The 19,955-nt window shown below is 47.9% G+C and overlaps 1 protein-coding gene across 1 annotated transcript in view; it reads right to left on the minus strand.

The window, feature by feature from the left end:
• LOC138511076 (trichohyalin-like) overlaps window positions 1-19,955 on the minus strand; it is a 3,831,204-nt gene that overhangs the window by 727,893 nt on the left and 3,083,356 nt on the right. The window lies entirely within an intron of this gene.

Below are 19,955 nucleotides of genomic sequence, written 5' to 3' on the forward strand. Positions count from 1 at the left end.
TGCAGAAGGAAGGGCACTTGTTCTGCCCCCAGCCAAATACATAGGAGTGACAGAGTAGTGAGGGAGGGCGAACCAATCAAAGGGGGTTTGTCCCCTTGAGAAAAGGTTTTAAAGAATGTGTTAAAATATAGTGCATTTTACAGTACACTTTGTGATAAATTAGGTAAAAACCACCCAGTTTACAATCGATTTTGTAGGGTAAGACATGAAAAGTATGTTAGATTCCAAGCCACCAACAATGCACCGGAGCATTTTCAAACACATTTTCATAATGCCTTTGTCCGCTATATTCCAGTACTCTGCAAGTGTAAAAAAGCATTTTCATATTGATTGTGCTCACACATGTCCTTTCTGGTGCACCTATATATGCCAATATTTCCATATATGACAATAATCATGTTTGCTTTGTCCATAATGCCAGTAACGATACTATAACAAAGCATGTTTATGCTAGCTCTCCCAATACGCGCCAGAATCCCCATGTAAGAACATACTCCTGTTGGCTTTGCCTTAATGCCAGTGAAAAAAGAGCCATGCCACATTAAGAAAATATATCCTTGCTGGCTACAAAAATCCCCCACTCCACATATAATAACACTCATCATGTTGTATTTGCTCCCTAACGGCAATAAAAAATGTCATGCCACAGTAAAAAAACATATAGCCTTGCAGGCAGCACGAATGCCCCCACCCCAATGTTAGAATACGTATGTTGCTTTTGGCCTTAACACCAGTAATACACTGCAATGCCACATAAAGAAAACATGCTCTTGCTGGCAAGCCGGTAAAATAGCTCACCGGGCTGAGCGCATGCTTTTGTAATCCTAGTGTGATTTGCAGGTTCAAATCCAGGCAAGGCCAACTCTGTCTTTCATACTTCAATGTGATCTCTGTGATCTCTACCCTCCTATATGGACCTCGTACTATTATGTTGCTTTTGCAACTTGTTACCTCTCTTACTCTGTACTGTACTGTTTTCCCTGCTCACCAAGTTGTACCACCGCCGTGATACGTATGGGTTTGCGCAATGTCAATAAATGCAATAATTAAATAAAGCTCATTAAATGAGTGCAAACTTCGGCTGGGTGATACATTTGATGTAAATATGTTCTCTGAAAATCGCTTTGGTGAAAGCGCTATATAAATAGCATATCATCACACAAATCCCCCCATATAAGAACATTTATGTTGCACACATCATGTTATATTCCCCCATGTAACAATATGTATGTTGCCTTTGACCTTAAACACCAGTAAAATAATAAAGACCCAAGTCAAGATAAGGAAGCATGCGCTCCCAATGTAAGAACACTCATGTTGCCTTTGACCTTAATGCGAGTACAACATTCCATGCCACAGTAAGACCCTGCCAGGCCAGCCCCACTGTAGTATTCTCCCCCACCCATCCCCACTCCAACCCCACCATCACATACAAACACTCAGGTAGGCTTTCCATTGCCCAAAAATGGCAGTAAAACATGACATGCACTTAGAGTGTGAGTCTCCCGACTAGACCCTTCTGCAAAAGGTGCACCTGCAGCTTTTGTCATTTATGGCACTATTTATTTAGTGGCTATTACTTCAACTCACTGCTAGGGGAAAATGGGGGGCACTTCTTTCCTCTGAGCCTCATCTGAAATGACTTCTACTCTGGGTTTGTTCGTAAGTAAATGCCCTTTCATATATCACTGAAGCGTATTCTCCCTACTTTCAGTCTGTAAAACTGCCCTGATGGGCTGCCTCATATGTTGTACCTAGGGAGGGCCATCTATTTACACAGGGTTGCTCCTTTTCGCTCTGTTGGCACACTGTTAGTAGCTTTTGTTCCAGGGAAATGGAGCTGGAAACATGCAACTACTATCAAAGGCAGATGGGCAAAGCAAATGATTGTGTTGGACTAAGGACACCAGAAAGTTCTACTACTTAATGTGATCCAATTTCATTACTCAGGTGGCATTGCAGCTTTATGGGCAGAAAGGAGGTGTGTATCAGTGCCCAAAATCTGCAGGACCACAATGTAAGCATGTGTCCCTTAACATTCATTAAGCATTACACATTTCATGTTGTAGACTTTGTTGGACTTCATTTTAGCTCAGAAAGCATTGCTCATTAAGGATCTGGTCTTCAGCAAATGTGTTGCAGCATTTCCAGTGTGTGTGTTTAATGGTGCTTGCTATAGCCTCATATATCTACAACTGGGGCAAGGAAGGTGCTATAGTGTCCACAGGGGATTCGCGTTACTCCAAATCCTACTCTTTCTTGTCACTCTCAATCCTCCTGCTACCCTGCCAAGTAATGCTGCCAGCCTGTGCACATGCTTAGGAGCTTTCTAGCCAAAGAGAGCATTCTGGGAGTGGGAGGAGTGCTATTTGGAGTCTGCATTTGAATTAAACTAAAGTATTATTTGAAAGCTATTTGCTTACATAAGGTGACTCGAGAGGTGAAAGTGCCGCAAGTTGTAAGGACTATGTCAAGGAAGGGAAGGACTTGGTGTATTGAAGCATATTGGCAAGTAATATGGACACTGTCATCCTCTGAAGCATTAGAGAGGGGTGCTCGTTTCTATTTTAATGCAGCATTCTGAAGTGCACACAAGAATGAGGGGAGTCACATCTGTTAGTGGGAAAGTTGATAGTTATTTAATTTAAATGTTTCTAGAAGTCCTATATAGAGGGACCAAATCTAGCTGTGCACAACAGGCCTAGGAGCTCATTTGTTCTGGGTGGTGACAGAACGGTCGGGATTGCGTAAGGAGGTGTAAGTATAAAGAAATTGCGTGTGTGAGGAGAGCAGAATTGTGTAGGGAGATCAGGGCAGTGCAGTGCTGGCCTCGGTCAAGGGTGGGGTGAAGGTGGGCAGCAATCATGTGTCTTGTGTGGAGAGTAGGGCAGTGAAATGCCTCCCACCTGTCGAATGGGCAGGTAGAAGGGCAAAGGTATTTGGGGGTAGAAAGTAAAGGTCACCGAACATGGGCCTCTAGTCCAGGGGATGGCTGTGACAGGAGGGGCCCTGTTTTTGGATAGGCAGCAATGATGGCAGCACTGCTCTTTGCCGATTGGCAAATGACAACGTGGCAGGGTTCGCATACGACATGGTCTGGCCACGTAGGCCAGATACAATTTAAAGAGCTGCTCTTTCAATTGGCAGGCACTGCAGCAACACGTTTTTGACACAGGGTGTACTCTTCACGATGGGTACAAGGTGAATGGCCTCACTGAAAGAGACACCGATTATCCTGCTAAGGTGGCCAGCATGCATCTCGCAGTCAGCAGGTACTCTCTTCTTCCAGGGACGTCTCACCTCCACAATTGTTCTATTTAATAATAATAGGCTTGTTACATTTTAACGCCTCCTCCCTCCCCCATAATCAGTTTTGTGAGGAGAAAATAAAGCGGTGTGGAGAGCGCCGGCTTGAGGTCAAGCGAGCAGGCCTGTGCATGGCACATAGGCAGCTGCAGAAGGGGGGGGGACTTTAGCCCTCCCACGCCCATGCCTGGCACCACCCCTGGTGCCACATACCTCAACTCTGAAGTGCTTGCCTGGGACAACCACTCGATCCCTCAGCGCCGCAGCCCAGGTCTCCTTTTCAGTGCCTGGAAGTGAACAAAGCCTGCAAGTGCAAGCCAAAACAGAAATGCGTGCACTCAGGCTGTGTTTATTGTGCGATCAATGGGGGTAGGGCCACCATCATACGTGGCTTGATCCAGTCCATCGCAGGTGGTGAGCTGCGGCAACAAACAAAAAAATGTGTTCACACTGAACTGCACATGTGATTATTGTCCATGCACAGTTCAGAGGGGAAGAAAAAAAAGTGTATTTTTTTGCTTTTTCATGGGGTGGCCGATGGGGGGGCCAGCATTTTTATAAGGGTGGCCATGGCCCCCCCTGGCCACCCCTTGGAGGCGCCCCTGCCCTGAATGGATTTAAAAATGCATTTTCACTTATATAGAGCCAAGGGCAGCACGAGCAACAAGAACCCTGAATGGTTCTAAAAATGCATTTTCACTTATATAGAGCCAAAGGAAGCGCAAGCTTTGCCCCCTGACACAACAACATCAGGATCTTTAGGTCTGAACTTAAACTGAACGTAATGAGCATACTTGGTATAACTAATGGTAAAAACCGCCACGGTTTTTCCTCCCTCCCCCATCCTTCTACCTCGCAGTTTGGATTGATCCCAGTTATTACATCTTCAGTAATGGTTACAAGAAACAATTCTGGGTAAGAAAGGACCCTTTATCTTACTGCACATTTAGCACAAAATGGATTCATCACAACCACTCACTAATTTTTCATATTTAGTATATCTCTGATTTTCTTTACCCCTATTCATCCTCCCCTATCCCCCACCCTTTCTCTCTGTCATGTTTTAACTCTAATGGAAATGCATATGGGTAATATGTCAATTGCTGAACTTTTCTTTTCTATGTTATGGCTGACTGCACTTTTCTCTTGACTTTCCCATTTTTGATCTTTGCATTGTGACATGGAATATGGTGTTTTTTGAATGCATACGTACCATTTTCACTTATGATTTAATGCATCTAGATATGCCCTGATTTGAGAAAGGCACCTTGCCGAAACACGTGTAGTCTATAGGGCAATTTAATTAAACCTTCCTATCACATAACCCTACCTGGATTCAGCCTTATTTTCTTCTGGTGCAGTAATATGGTGCAGTCACAGCAGCTTGTTTTTGAGGAACTCAAAGTCTCCGTTCTATGACACACCAATGCGACAGAGCAAATTTTTGCAATTAACCAGGTCGCAGAGGCATAAAGTGAAAACGACCCAAAAGTTCTTTCACATTAGTCAGTTACATGCCCAAGGGTCCTATCGCAAAGAGCACCTAGAAACTCTTAAACAAAAAAGGGAAGACCTGAGAGCACTGGGAAAAGGGGATATAGTGATAAAACTGAAACTGTTAAAGCAGAAGTTTTACAAAAAGAGCGATAAGGCAGATAAAGTGTTAGCCACCAGATTAAGAGCTCAAAGAGCAGAGAGATGGGTTGAGAGAATTAAAACGGAGGAGGGGGGCTGGGCACAATTGCCAGAGGAAACAGCCAACCAATTTGCCAATTACTACAAAGGCCTATACACCTCAGGGGAGGACAGGGCAGAAAAACAGATGGGAGACTACATTGTTAGGGCGCGTCTAACACATTTAACGTGCTCAGAGCTGTCCCACCTAGACTCACCCATATCCCCAGAGGAAATAAAAGCAGCAATAAAAAGGCTTCCCCCGGAATGGGCCACAGACGTCATTTCACCAAAATGCCAGGGGTAGCGGAAGTGACATCACACGACCCTTGATCCCCTGATGACATCACAGGAAGTGATGTCATTTGACCCCAACCCAAAGTGATATCGCGAGAAGCGATGGAACACAACCTTTCACACATTGACAAAACAGGAAATGGTATCACATAGCATTGTACACTCCGAAAAATATGATATCACTATAATGTGATGTACATTTCATACAAGAATGGATCACCATATGTATCATTAAGATGAGTGTGTATAGGCCCATATTACCAAATTACTGTGAATGCAAGCAGGCGTCCATGACCAAATGGTAATGATGTGTTATTATATAGCACTTATGCTTAAGCGCTTTGTATAGAAAAAAAATATACACCCAATATCACCCAACCTGTGTTGGTACTCATTTATCGACTTCAGAAGTATGACAGGCTGAGTTGAGGCGTTTAAGAACAGACTAAATCAGTGACTCACCTCCTGAGGTGTGCCTGAGATAAACCTTTAATGAGTCTAACAATTATTGTATGGAATTCCAGAGAGACACGTTATTTGGTATTCCTATTCTTTCTTATTTAGGGTCAGTGCTGAAAGAGTTAGACTTGTGGCACTCCTGTTCTTATTGTTGTTCTTTTTTTAAGGGGCCTGACCAAGAAAGCCAGCCACTCCAGAAGTAAAGTGCCACATGGTGCTGGCCACAGCCCAGGAGCTTGATTTTAAAAAAAAAAAATCATTTCTTTTTTAGAGGTCGAAAGAGAGACCACAGAGGTGGCAAGGGAGACCTCAGAGGTCGTAATTGCGACCTCTAGCGACCCCTAAATGACGTTCCTGGAATGGGCCCCAGGAGAAGATGGTTACAGCATGGGCTTCAATAAACACTTTGACAAAACCCTGGCCCCACACCTAGCCAAGCTATTCAATCATATACGTGATTCCGGCCAATACCCCCCATCATTCTCTACAGCTCACATCGTGGTAATAGCCAAAGCGGGAAAAGATCCCTCAAGCTGCAAATAATATTGCCAGATATCATTGTTAAATACTGACTCAAAAATGTATGCCAGAGTCCTAGCCACACGTATGGAAGAGATAATGCCTCGCCTGATCCATCCATACCAGGTGGGCTTTATAAAGGGCAGACACGGGCTGGATGCTATGCGAAAGACAATGGACATTATGGATGGATGGGGTCAGGCGCTTCTCAGTTTGGACTCAGAGAAAGCATTTGATCGCGTAGAGTGGGGTTTTCTCTGGGCCATACTTAGAAACATGGGGTTTGGGGAAAGATTTATAAATGGGATCCAAGCAATTTACAAAGCCCCAAAGGGAAGGGCGGCAATGATTAGCAAATGCTCAGTAGAATTTGACAAGTCCAGGTGAACCAGATAGGGGTGCCCCTTCTCACCACTCCTCTAAACCCTATCCATCGAGCCTCTTGGCAACATAATCAGGAAAGATAGCACAATAGAAGGCATCATGGTTGGTGACACAGAGTACAAACTGTTCATGTTCACTGATGACATGCTCCTATACCTGGCGGGCCCCAAGACCGCCATACCCGAAGTGCTATCGACTATACGGGAATTTGGCAAGTGGGCAGGGCTGAAAGTCAATGCTGAAAAGTCCACGCTCTTCCCATACAAGACGCCAAATCACCTGGGAGCGAAAAGCACGACTACATGGGGAATACCTGACGACGCATCCAAACCTAAAATACCTAGGCATCAATGTCACGAAAAGGACGGAAGACCTCTACGAGGCAAACCTCCCACCACTAATATCAGAACTATCAAAGGACCTAGATAGATGGACCAAACTAACAGTATTGTGGCTCAGCCGCTTAAATGCTATAAAAATGATAATTCTCCCCAAGATCCTGTATCAATATCAGATGCTCCCAATTGTCATTACACAAACTCACTTCCTAGAAATGAAAGCCATACTCCTAAAATGTCTATGGCAGGAGAAAAAACTGCAAATAGCCTACACCACCCTGACTCAACTGAAGGAGGAAGGTGGGACAGGGTTCCCGGACCTCCACACATACTATCGAGCAGCCCCATTTCAGAGCCCAGGTGCCGCACCTGAGAGGAGACAAAAAAAACAATGGGTTACAATCAAAAACCACCTACTACGCAGACCACCAGGGGGCACGGAGCATGCCAGACGTGTAGCTCTCGCGCTCCTCCAGCACCGCAGGGCCTAGTGACCTAACCAGATCCCCGGCCGGGATTAGAGTCTGGCTTGGGGGAGGACCCGAGCCCCGTGGGAGCCCTCAAGCTGTTCGGGGGTCCCCGGGGACCCGACTGGGACTGGCCCCGGGTCGATTATACAGGGGAGCACCGCCGGGAGTACGTTGGCTGCGGGACTCCCTGCGGGATAGAGCGCGGAGCGAGGGACCGCCTCACGGACCCTGCGGCCCCTGAGAGGACTGTGGCGGGGCCTGAGTTGCCGGAGCTGGAAGAGCGCTGGCGGCGTGACTCCCTGTGAGACTGAGCACGGGGTGAAGGACTGCCTCATAGAGCCGCCAGCCCCTGGGAGGACCGCAGTACGGCCCGGGTTGACGGGGCATGTCCCCCCCCCCAGCAACTGCAGAAACAGGACCGGGACCTGGAGTTGGGATCCCCTCCCATCAGCACCCGAACATTTGTGCAAAGGTCGCCGGGGCACACCCTTCGCTGCAGCTGAGCCCGCACAGGCCCGGAGGCAAAAAACAAAAAAAAACAAAGAACTTGGCCTGGGCCTCCGCCGCCCAGAGACATTGCAGAGCGCCCCGTTTGGGCGAGTGTGGGAGGCCCAACGGTCCGCCTCCCGCAACACTCGGAGGGAGGACCACATCTACCGGCGCACACGGTGAGGGAGCCCGGGCTGGGTGCGCGGACCCACACGGACACCACCGGGCCCAGGGGAGGTCGGGCCAGGAGAACGTCTGCCCCAGGACCGCCTCTAAAGATAAGCCCTGGCAATAGCCTCTCCCGAGCGATACGGAATAAAACCAAGGAACTGGGGGTGGAGCTCCCCATACCGCCACGATCCCCAAAGTCAAGAACGGGGGGCTCCGGGACATGCTCCCTGCTGAAGCTGCGGACCCGCAGGTGGGGCAGAGGTCCGGCCCGGACCCGCGGCGCCCGGGGGCCTCCCAGGGCTGCGTTAAGCGGGGGAACTCTCTGTGGGTCCCCGAAGACCGGCGATTGGGCGGGAGCCTGCGCCACCCCCCACACACGCCGGACTGAGAGCCGGCACGCCCTGGGGCTGACAGCACTGGGGCCCGGGGCACCCTAACAGGAGGAGAAGGTGAGGAGGGGCTGAGGGGAATCGGCACAGAGGGATCATGTCACCCCCCCTGGAGCCCCGAGCGGGCCTGCAGAAGCTACCCACCATACAGGAAAGGTGGGGCGCGCCCTACTTTCCCCTGGAGAACCCACGGGGGCCCCCCTCCTGTGGATACAGTAACCCGGAAAGAAGGAGCGACTGTGGCCAATAAGTAGGATATCGGGACCAGGCAAGGCAGGTGCACATAGCACCCCCACGCCAAGGTACACCAAAGAAACGGAGCCCTGGAGCGGACCCTGGCCGCCAGAGCAATCATCTCCCTCCAACGTTTTCGCAGGTCACCTACTGCCCCGAGCGAGGCGCATAGAGCCACCATGCCCACAACCACCGACCCCTCCTCGGCAGTGCTAACGAAGGATGATCTCAAGACATCCTACAAGAAATTAAAGCAATCCGAACGGACATTCAAGCCTCAATAGTGGACCTCAGGGGGAGAGTGGAAACGCTGGAGGACAAAATGGAAGGGATGGAAAACAACCACCTCCAGACAGACTTGCTGGACATGAAGTATGAAGCGAGGCTGACAGACCTAGATATAAGAGAGGAGGACATGACCCTGAAGATGGATGATCCAGAAAACAGGGAACGCCGAAATAACCTGCGTATCATAGGCGTGACACAGCAGAGAGGGGAGACAGCCGCGGACGTGGGAAGGAAAGTCCAGGGACTCATAAACCAACTCTTCGCACTGGAAGGGGGCAAGGAGGTCCAGCTGGAAAGAGCACATTGAGGAGGAGGGTGCGGAGGGGGAGGCCCAAGGTCCATCGCTGTACGCTTCCTCCGTTACAGAGAGAAAATGGAGGTGCTAGAGAAGGCGAAAAGACTGGAGAGCTTCATCTTCAAAGGTGATACAATCCGAATATACCAAGACCTCTCGACCCTCACGCTCACCCGCAGAAGAGAGTGTCGGCCGCTCACCCAATGGCTCACAGGCCAGGACATAAGATAAGATACAGGTGGTCCTTCCCATTTGCCATATCCTTTGAACGCGCTGGTGTAGATTACAGAATTACTAGCGGCAAAGAAGCCGCGCAGGTTCTGCAGGTGCTTAAGGGCGACATCCCGGAGGAGACAATCGAGGGGGACATACAGGCAACGCCGGATGCCAGGAGAGAACCGGAAGGCCCTTGGTCCACAAAGAAGAAGATGAAGGGCAGGAGAAAATTCAAGAAACCAAACACCCCTACGGTGGAGGCTGGAAATGACTAGAGGGATAAAAACCCTCCAACAGAGAATGTAGCGCTTAAACTAGCTACCCCCGGCCGGGGACATGGAGCTCATCGAGAGAACTGCGGTGGATAGATAGGTAATCACCCTGGTGGCTTGCCCGTCGGCAGGCGTCAAGCACAGGGAAGTGAGGGGGGAGGGAATAAGGGATGGAGCTGGGGAAAGGGTCTCTCGGACACAACACCGATCCAACCACGGATTGGGATGGAGCAGCCCACACGGAACCGGGAAGAAGATACACTCAAGACAAAGAATCAATCACAGACAAAGAGAGAAAGGGCCGGGCCGAGACACTGAGGATAGGCTCGCTTAACGCAAAAGGACTAAACTCACCAGCTAAGCGCTCCCTCCTGGGGAGGGAAATGAAGAATGCCAATTTGGATGTTCTCTTCGTCCAAGAAACCAGAACGGTGAAGGGGGAGGAAAGGACCATCCCGGGAGCACAGGTGGGGCAGACCTTCTGGGCTTCCGCACACATAAAGAGGGGACGAGTCGGGATCCTCCGACACAAGAACCAGAGGCTCACTGAGGTAACTAGGTGGGGGAGGGAGGATGGGCGATCCCTGGTGGTATCGGGCAATTTACACAACTCTAGAGTCACCCTAGCAGTCATATACTGCCCCAATGTGGGCCAGATCGAATTCATCCAAGAGGCAATGGGGGAGATAATGAGCAAGGCTGAAGGTCTACTGTTGCTGGGGCGGGACTTTAACATCTGGGCCAACCGGGAACTGGACCATAGTGGAGAGGTCATTCCGCTGGGTGGCAGAGGGGGGCGACCTCTCGGCAGATTCCGGGACCTGATGTGGGACCACGGATTGGTAGACATGTGGAGGGAACTACACCCGACCACAAAGGAATACACTTTCTACTCTGCAGTCCGCGGCACTAGGACTAGAATAGATTACCTCTTTACAGAATAGCAGAACATGAGCAGGGTAGAGTCCTGTGATATCCGCCCGGTCAGCTGGTCGGATACGATCTGGTCTGGTCAGACTTTAGTATCTCAGGCCTGAAACCCAGGGAATCCCTATGGAAATGCAATGACTTCCTGCTCCGGGACGCAGTCTTTAAGGAGGAGATGGGTACAGCAATTACAGAGTACTTTGAATTGAATGACACAAGTGAGGTCAGAATAGAGATGGTATGGGAAGCGGCAAAGGCAACCTGGAGAGGCAGACTGATCAGGGAGGGGGCTTCAAAAAAACAAATAAGGACTCTCTTGACCCACAGATTGCAGTCAGAGATAATAGCACTGGAGAGGCCCGAAGGAAAGGGGGAGGAGGAGAGGGAGAGGGACCTGGTGAGGCAAGGGTGAAAAGACAAGAGCTGAGAGAACTAGAAATGGGCAGAATCGTAGCGAGCCTCCAACACCTGCGGCAAAGATATTATGAAAAAGGGGATAAGGCTGATGCTATGTTGGCATCCAAGCTCCGAAAACAGAGGGCTGAGAGGTGGGTGGCAGGAATTGCAGGTGGGGAAGAGGGGGAAGAAACCGATCCAGAAGGCATATCAGAGAAATTCGCTGGGTTCTACGAGACCCTCTACAGAAGGGAAGGGGAAGTAGATGAGGCTGCACTCAAGACATATCTTGACGGGGTCTCCCTCCCTGCCCTTGGTTCCCCAGAGGCATTGGCCCTGGACTCCCCAATAACAGAAGAAGAGGTCCTCAAGGCAAAATCGGGACTAAAGCTGGGGCGAGCCCCAGGGGAAGACGGGTTCACTGCAGGCTTTTACAAGGCCTTTGGGGGCAAACTGGCGGGTTCTTGGCGGGCTTATTCTCCAGCATCATGGCGACGGGGAGGGCACCCCCGTCCTTTGGTAAGGCACTAATCACAGTGATTCCCAAGGAGGGTAAGGATCCGGCCGACTGCCGGTCCTACAGACCTATCTCCCTCCTAAATGTGGATGCGAAACTATTTACTAGGATTGTTGCCACGAGACTCGATGGCCACATGCCGGCCTGATTCACTCCAATCAGGTAGGCTTCATGCAGGGGTGACAGGGGGCTGACACCCTCCGCAAAACCCTGCACATTATGAGGGAAGCAGCTCCTAAGGGGGACAACCGGTTCTGGTGGCCATCGATGCCGAAAAGGCGTTCGATCGAGTGGACTGGGGATTTCTGCATGGAGTCCTTGGGAAAATGGGGTTCGGAGTGGGGATTAGGCGAGCTATCAAGGCCCTATATGTAGATCCAACAGGGAGAGTCACTGTTAATGGGTGCCTGTCACGAGTCTTCAGCCTTCAAAGAGGGACTAGGCAGGGCTGTCCTCTTTCCCCACTCCTGTTTGCCATGACCATGGAAGTACTTGCTAAATATCTCAGGGATTCCCCGTTAATTCACGGCATAGATGTAGGCGACCGGACCTTCAAACTGGGCCTTTACGCAGACGATATCCTGTTACATTTAAAGGAACCAGCCAGATCAGTCCCGGCTGCCCAACAGGTTATAGAACGTTTTGGTCAGTTCTCAGGTTTCAGGGTAAAAATAGGTAAGTCAATGATCTTCCCATTCGCGCAAGATACTGAAAGGAACTTGGGCGAGCTGGCTCCCCTCAGCCTTCAAGTCTGTACCGAGGGGATAAAATACTTGGGGGTTAACATTGTTAGACCACATGAGGACCTAAACCAGGCAAATTACCCCCGTTGTTTGACAAGCTATACAGAGAAATGGAGGGATGGGATAAGGGGCAAATCTTGTGGATGGGGAGAATAAACGCCATAAAGATGAACCTCCTCCCCAGGGTCCTGTACCTTTTCCAGATGCTCCTGTTAGAGGCCCCCAAAGCCCACCTCAAAGAAGCCCAAAAACGCATAATGAAATTCATATGGCAGGGTCAGAGACCTAGAATAAGATACAAAACTCTTACTCTCCCGAAAGAAAGAGGGGGGGTCTCCCTCCCAGACCTGCGCATATATCACAGAGCAGCCCAACTCAGGGCCCTGGCCCCACATCTCAGAGAAGACCCAGACAAACAATGGGTCTACCTTGAGAACTCCCTCCTGAGTGCAGTTACAGTCGGAGAATGGCTATGGGTTCCAATGAAAAAGCTTCCAAGAAGAATCCGGGAACATCCAATGTTAGGCACAATGTGGAAGGCATTGGAAGGGAAGGGACACGGGAAGGAGGTGACCACATGGCCCTCCCCCTGAGCCACATTTGGTCCACACCAGTGCTAGAGGAAATCCCAGGACATGAACATTACCAATCTTGGTTTGAAGCAGGTCTCTGTAGAGTCGGCCAGCTGGTGAGGGAAGACTCTTTTATAAGTATTCAAGAGCTCGAGGAGGCACTGGGAATCGGCAGGCTCTCCCCACTCCTATACTTACGGCTTAAGGGTATCCTAATGCAACAGAAACATAAGCTCCACCTTCAAAGAAAACTCACCCCAGTAGAGATAATCTTAGACACCCATGTAGATATGAAAGGGCTCATCTCTCTTCTTTATGCTGCCCTCTTGGCCCCCCGGGAGGGATCAACCAAAAGCCTCAGGAAAAAATGGGAAAAGGACCTGGGCTGTGGAATCGGGGACAGTCTCTGGGGACGACTCTGCAGCAGAGCATTTAAAATATCAATCTCCTGCCAATATAAGACACATGCCATCAAACTGCTCCACAGGTGGCAGTATGACCCGATCACCCTCTCAAGGATGTTCCCAGATGTAGTTCCATTGTGCTGGCATGGATGTGGAGAAGAGCCAACTACTGGCACATGTGGTGGTCATGTAGGAAGGTCCAAGCCTACTGGTCTGAGGTGCTCAGCTGGCTCAAGGAGGCGGGGGAGGGGGCATTCCCACAAGACCCAATTCTCATATTGTTTGGTCTACAGCAAAACAAGGACCACTGGGAAAAGTTACCAGTCTTCGCACACTCGCTACTGCTCGCAGCCAGAGCTGCTAGGGCAAGAACATGGAAGCGGCCCGCCCTCCCGACGAGAAAAGAGTGGGTGGCAGTGGCCAAAGACATATACTTTATGGAAAAACGTACTGCAGCAATACACGGCTCAAGTGCCCAGATCGAGACCGATTGGCTGCAATTCAACGAGAAGTTTGTTAACAGGGGGACCCACCTGAAGGCCCTCAGGGGAACTTGACCCGGCCCAAAACACGCCTTGGTAGTGAACAATCTGATTCAGAACTAGAAGAGTCGGTTTAATCACGGACGACCTGGAATCCGGTCGGAACTGCCCCAAATAAATCAGCATAGACAAGCAAACTGAGTCCCCGAGAAAATTGGTTAGGAGGGGTTGGGGGAGGTTGGGAAAAACATTTCAAGGAACAATGGCATGTCTTTTTTCTGGTTACGGGCTTGTGCCCAGAAGTTGTGTTTGAATAAAATTGCTGTTAATCTGAAAATCCAATAAAAATTGAATATAAAAAGAAAACACCTACTACAGCTGGTAACACTCAGAGAATGGCTATGGTCTCCCAAAAAAGCATTTCCCACCAAGGTAATCAGCCACTTTGCATTGGGATCGTTCCTGTAGCTGTGGTGGAGCAAAGGTGAAATGAAGGGACTCACGACATGGCCATCCCCCATGAGTTCTATATGCCCCTCCCATCAGAAACGAGATCCAGGATCTGCAGCGCTATCAGAAGTGGTATGAGGCAGGGCTAGAAAGGGTGGGGCAAATGGTAAAAGCTAATGGATGCATATCTATCCAAGAGTTGGAAACAGGCCTACAAATCAAACCTCTGGGAGTTTTTATGTTGCTACAACTAAAGGGAGCGCTACTGACCCCGAAATGGAAGGAGGAACTTCAAAGGGACCTCATTTCACTGGAAAACAATCTTAAGTGAAACCCTTTCAACCAGGGGCCTCATCTCCCAGCTATATAGATCCCTGCTGAGCGAACAAGTAAACAGGATTGACGCCCTCAAAAAAAGATGGGAAACTGATATGGGGCGAATGATGTCAGACCAACTAAGGTCTCAAATGTGCAAATCAGCCCATAAAACCTCAATTTCAGCGCAACATAACCTACACTGAATAAAAATAAAATTGCTGCACAGGTGGCAGTATGCTCCCAGGAGACTCTGCAAAATGTTTGAGCAAACAAGCCCTCAATGCTGGAGGGAATGCTAGCACATGTGGTGGTCCTGCCCGAAATCCCAGGCGTATTGGAAAGAGGTGCTGGCTTGGATCAGAAAGGTAGACGGAGTTACACGAGAAAGTGATCCTAGATTGATGCTATTTGGTCTGGAAGAGCAGGAAGGCCGGTGGACGCAAATCCCCCATGTGCCGCACTTCTTACTACTAGCTGCCAGGGTCTGCATCGCCATAGGCTGGAAATCAATTAATCAATCAATCATTCAATAAGTTTATTCAGAAGCAAACTATCCATAAACAGCAAATACAAAATAAAATGCATAAAACAGTACAAAATTCATTTCATCATTTGAAAATCCATGACTCAGACATAAAAACGTTTAATGTATAAAAATGTAAAAGGTGTGTGTGTGAATTCCGATTATTGTCCACCAGTAGGGATCTAGAGTGGTCATTAGATTTTCAATATTCAGTCACATTTTGAGAAATAGTTTTAGTTCTCCGATGCCAAGCCTTTATCAAATAGTCCACCGAACCCCAAACCACTGGCAACGTGGCGGCTGAAAGCAAATAACATAGGGCAGGCCTAGCATGAGTCAAGCCATCAGACCTAAGTAAGGGCAATAGTGTTTTCCTTCTTAAGTCCTTGTAATTTGGGCAAAACAGCACAAAGTGTAAAAGGTCCTCCACAGGTCACTGGCAACAAGGGCAGGCTGTGGGCTGTACATTGTGAGGCCAGCCCTTTGTTCGAGCCCCAAGCCAAAGAGAATCGAATCGGGCTTGTGTCAAAGCCCAACGGTCTGAGGGTTTATTACTATGAAGCAGATACGGCTGAATAGCATCTACAGTTGTTAAAACAATGTGCCTTCTATTTGAAGGTGTACCCAAAGCAGAGGACTCCCTGTTTAACACAAAAATGGATTTAAGCAGTTGCTTATGTTTCCTTACAGCACATGGAGTCAAAAAGGTTTGGGGACAAATGAGGCTTTCACAGTTTAACTGACTGATGCATTCCTGGATGTAAATGAGCCACAGGAATTTCTTTACAGCTGGGCTACTCACCAGGGCTCTTATGATCTTATGTGAAAGAGTGGAAATCTCCCACCCTCTTGTCAGAAGCAATCTGGGCCCAGAAAGCTACGAGATGGAGAACATTACAGGAGCCATCCACAAGATCACCCCAAGTAGAGAAATGGAATGGGCACCCTTCCTCTAAGCCTACAAATGACTGGAGATGAAACAGGGGGCAACGCTCCCCACGGAAATGCATGAAATCATCCCTAAGACCAATTTCTATGACTCGTCTCGTCGCGGGCGGGGGGGGGGCTCAAGTTGGACCGAATAGTTTCTTTGAAAAACAGTTTTTACTACTTAAGTATACAAACATATACACGAGACAGTCCTTAATTTCCTGTTAAGAAAATGCTTAATAAAGTAAGTTTTTTAAAAAAAGGGATCTGAGCCCGGATGGGGGGATCCATGGTCGAAGCACGAGGGAGGGGGACCAAATTGTGAACATTGTAGAAAAGGGGTCTGAGCCCGGACGACGGGGACCCGTGGTGCGAGCCTGAAAGAGGGAGACCAGTCTTGAACTTGTGAATGTGAAAACCCTGACAAAGGAAAGGAACTCTTTGTGTTTTGTTTGTTACATCAGGCCCTCTGCAATAAGAGTCTGTCATTGCGAGAGAACCTTTGGCGGAAGGCCCTCCTGATGTCTATGTGTTGAACTGTTACCTGGTGGCCAAGAAGCCAGAGTGTGTGCGAAGCCAGAAAGTGCTGCTTTGCCCGTGTTGAAAACGTGGGGAAGGGAAGCCAACTGCTGAAATGTCCTGGCATACCATTTCCTGAACTCCTTTCTTTTACATACATTGTTATCCCACACCATTTTGTCTTTAGAAGTAAGGATTGGCAATAGGTTTATTAGTATAGGCCGTTTTATTTTGACTGACTCCACTAGGACTGCGTTATTATTATTTGATGGTCTTAGTTTGCTCCCATCTTTTGATTTAGGTTTAGATAGGCATTTTACTAACCCATTGAAGTTCAATAAACACCATTAAACTGTGATCACTTGTGTCTGTCTTCACTGTTTGATACCATGCCTTCCTTTCAAGGAGTATTAGGAAAGAGATAGGAAAATGCTTCAGTTGTTAAATAAAACAGGTTCAAAAGATCATCAAAACATACAGTAAAACTAGAAAGCAATACTGGTGTTGAATGGAAACACCTCTAGAAACAAGAAGAAACAATGTAAGCAGTAGTAGCTACTCTAAGGCCAATGCTTCCTATTCTATAGTGTGAACGGCAGCAATGTATTATATCAATTCTACAATAAATCACTTATGGTGATGGTATGGGTCCTGGGGAAAATGACTTTCAGGTAAGCCTTGGGTACACATTTTGGAGGAGGTTGAAGAAGTTCTCTAATAGGAATCAGTTGACACATCATACAGATCTTCTGTATTTATGGGGAAGGTCTGGTAAGTTCTTCTTTTAGCTCACAGGTAAACATGTGTTGTAGCCCAGGGTTCAAGAACCAGCAGATTAGGAAGAACTGACTGGTTGCAGAGGAAGAATAAAACACACTCCAGACAATAAATATCAGCAGTGGAAAAGGCGGGGTCTTCAGACTCCCACTTTCTCCAGACCCAGGATATACCTGAGACTGGATCTAGCAATGGAATCAGTAATCATGATCAGGTACCAATGGTACTGATTGCTACGATTTAGGCCCAGGAAGAGCGTGCAAACAGGTGAGTTTTGGTGTCAGGTTTAGGTCTAACTGGTCGTGGATTGGGGCTCTGAGTGGATTTATTCAAGGATATGAACCAGCATGAATCCAAATAACGACAGCCCAACAAGATAGACATCTTATGAGCTGACCCACAAGGAAAATTAAATGGTAGCACAGATGATACCGACAGGACTGAAGAACCCAACATGAGCAACATGTTAGGCCAAAAGAGCAGGAGGGTACAACTAGCCAGCAAGGAAATGGTCCCATGACAGAGACAAAGTCTGCAGTCAACCCAAGATGTCCGAAGATGGGGCGGCAGCAAACCACTCACATATTCAAGCCAGGAAGAGGAGGAGGGATTGCCTAACTGAGACACTTGGGCCAGAAGAATGTTACCAGCGGTTCAAAATCTGCAGACCAGGAAGAGTTGTGAAACAACGGTGAGCCGAGGCAGGGAGGAGGACAGCAAGAAACTAAGGAAGAGCCCTGGACAGGTTCCCACTAGGACACAGGTCTGCAAATGTTGGCACTCCTGATGATTTGGACTACAACGTCCAGGATCCCTTAGCATCGATTGTTCAGTCCAGGGCTGATGTAAATTGTAATCCAAAATATATGGAGAACCACAGGTTGCACATCCATGCACTAGGAGGAAGGATCAGGATAACGCACAAAGGATCTAGAGTCCAGTCAGTATGAAAAACCAGGATCTTCAACTGCTGTCCATCATTGCAGCAGTTTTGAGGTGAGAATCAAGAACCGGTCTGAGGAACACACATGTCTCACTCTGATAATACATTCACTCAGGGGCTGGCCAAAGTCAAACCACCAATCTCACTCTGGTAGCACACAAAGGTTTTGGTGAACAATGAGGCTGACCCTAAATAAACACCAGAGGACTTTGCACCAATCAAACCAGTTTAAACCAAAGGTGCCTTTGTTGACACTGGATGAGCTATGTCAGAACAATTGACTTTTGGCTGTGCCTCTTTGCCCACACCGACAAAGAAAGGCCACAAAACAAACTTTCTGAGAGCAGGGCTTAAAACATACATCAGTACCCCAATGGGCTACACTGGGCTACAAGCATGGTATAGGCAAAACTAAATCACAGGTTTCACCACACTACTACAGAACACCCTTACAGGGTGATATAATGGCATAATGTTGTTACATTGCAGGATTTTTGTCGAAAGGTTTCGCCTGAAAAAACTCATCTAAAAATATGCAGATGGTGGGGGGTAAGGGTATATAAGGGGTGGGTGTGTGGGGGGAACAGGGACTAGATAATAGCAAAGAGGGGTGTTGGGGGGAACCCCTCCACAAATATTTTTTTTAATGTGATGATTTTTTTCGGTCGAAGATTTTCAGTAAAAAACTCTGCGTAAAACTACCTGGAGACGTAAGAACATAGAACCGATATCATTTTTTTTTTTTATTTTATATATTTGTTACATGCCCAGACCCATGGGTGTCACGGCGATGTTACAAGACAGCTTAAAAATGAATAATACATTGTTACATTAGTTACATTACATTTTAGAAAGGCAGGTGCAGAATAACAGTGTGCAAGTATTCACTAACAGGGTGCTTCAATACAGAGGCTTGACTTGGGTGCTAATATTGGTTGAATAACCAGGTTTTTAGCAGTTTTTTGTAGGTTATGAAAGAGGATTCTTTTTTGATATTAATAGGTAGGGTGTTCCAGTGTTTGGGGGCTAGAGCGGTGAAGCTGCTACCCCCTGCTCTAGTGGATTTGAAGCGGGGAGGAGCCAGAAGGAGTTTGTCATTAGATCTAAGTGATCTCCTATCATCTTTAGAGTGAAGGGTGTTGTTGAGGTAGATAGGTCCTTTTCTAGTCAAGCATTTATGTGTGATAAATAATGTTTTAAAGATGATTCTGGCTTTGATAGGGAGCCAATGAGCGTCCCTTCTAGTCTTGGAGATGTGGTCTGATTTTTTTATGCCTAGCGCTGCTCTTAGGACTTTGTTTTGCAACAATTGTATTTTGGCTAGGTTGTTGTTGGAGGTGCCTAGTAATTGTATATTGCAATAATCCAGTTTCGATAGAACCAGGGCTCTGGCTAAAGTGAGGCAATTTGCTGGGGTCAGGCATTGTCGGCTAAGAGCTATGAGTTTGGAGGTGCACGCCGTTCAGGAGGCGAGTGCATTAATCTGTTTAGTCATAGTAAGACTGGCATCAATGTACACTCTCAGCGTTTTGACATGCTTCAGCATGGGGACAGTGGTGCCATCGATGTTGATGTCCAATTGATATAATCAATTTGGTGCCAAATTTACATGCATAAATAGCATTCCATCCCTAGTAGCCATATGGGTTTGAA

This window comes from Ambystoma mexicanum, chromosome 6p (genome assembly GCF_040938575.1).
Source record: "Ambystoma mexicanum isolate Mex_15411 chromosome 6p, UKY_AmexF1_1, whole genome shotgun sequence".
Taxonomy (NCBI): domain Eukaryota; kingdom Metazoa; phylum Chordata; class Amphibia; order Caudata; family Ambystomatidae; genus Ambystoma; species Ambystoma mexicanum.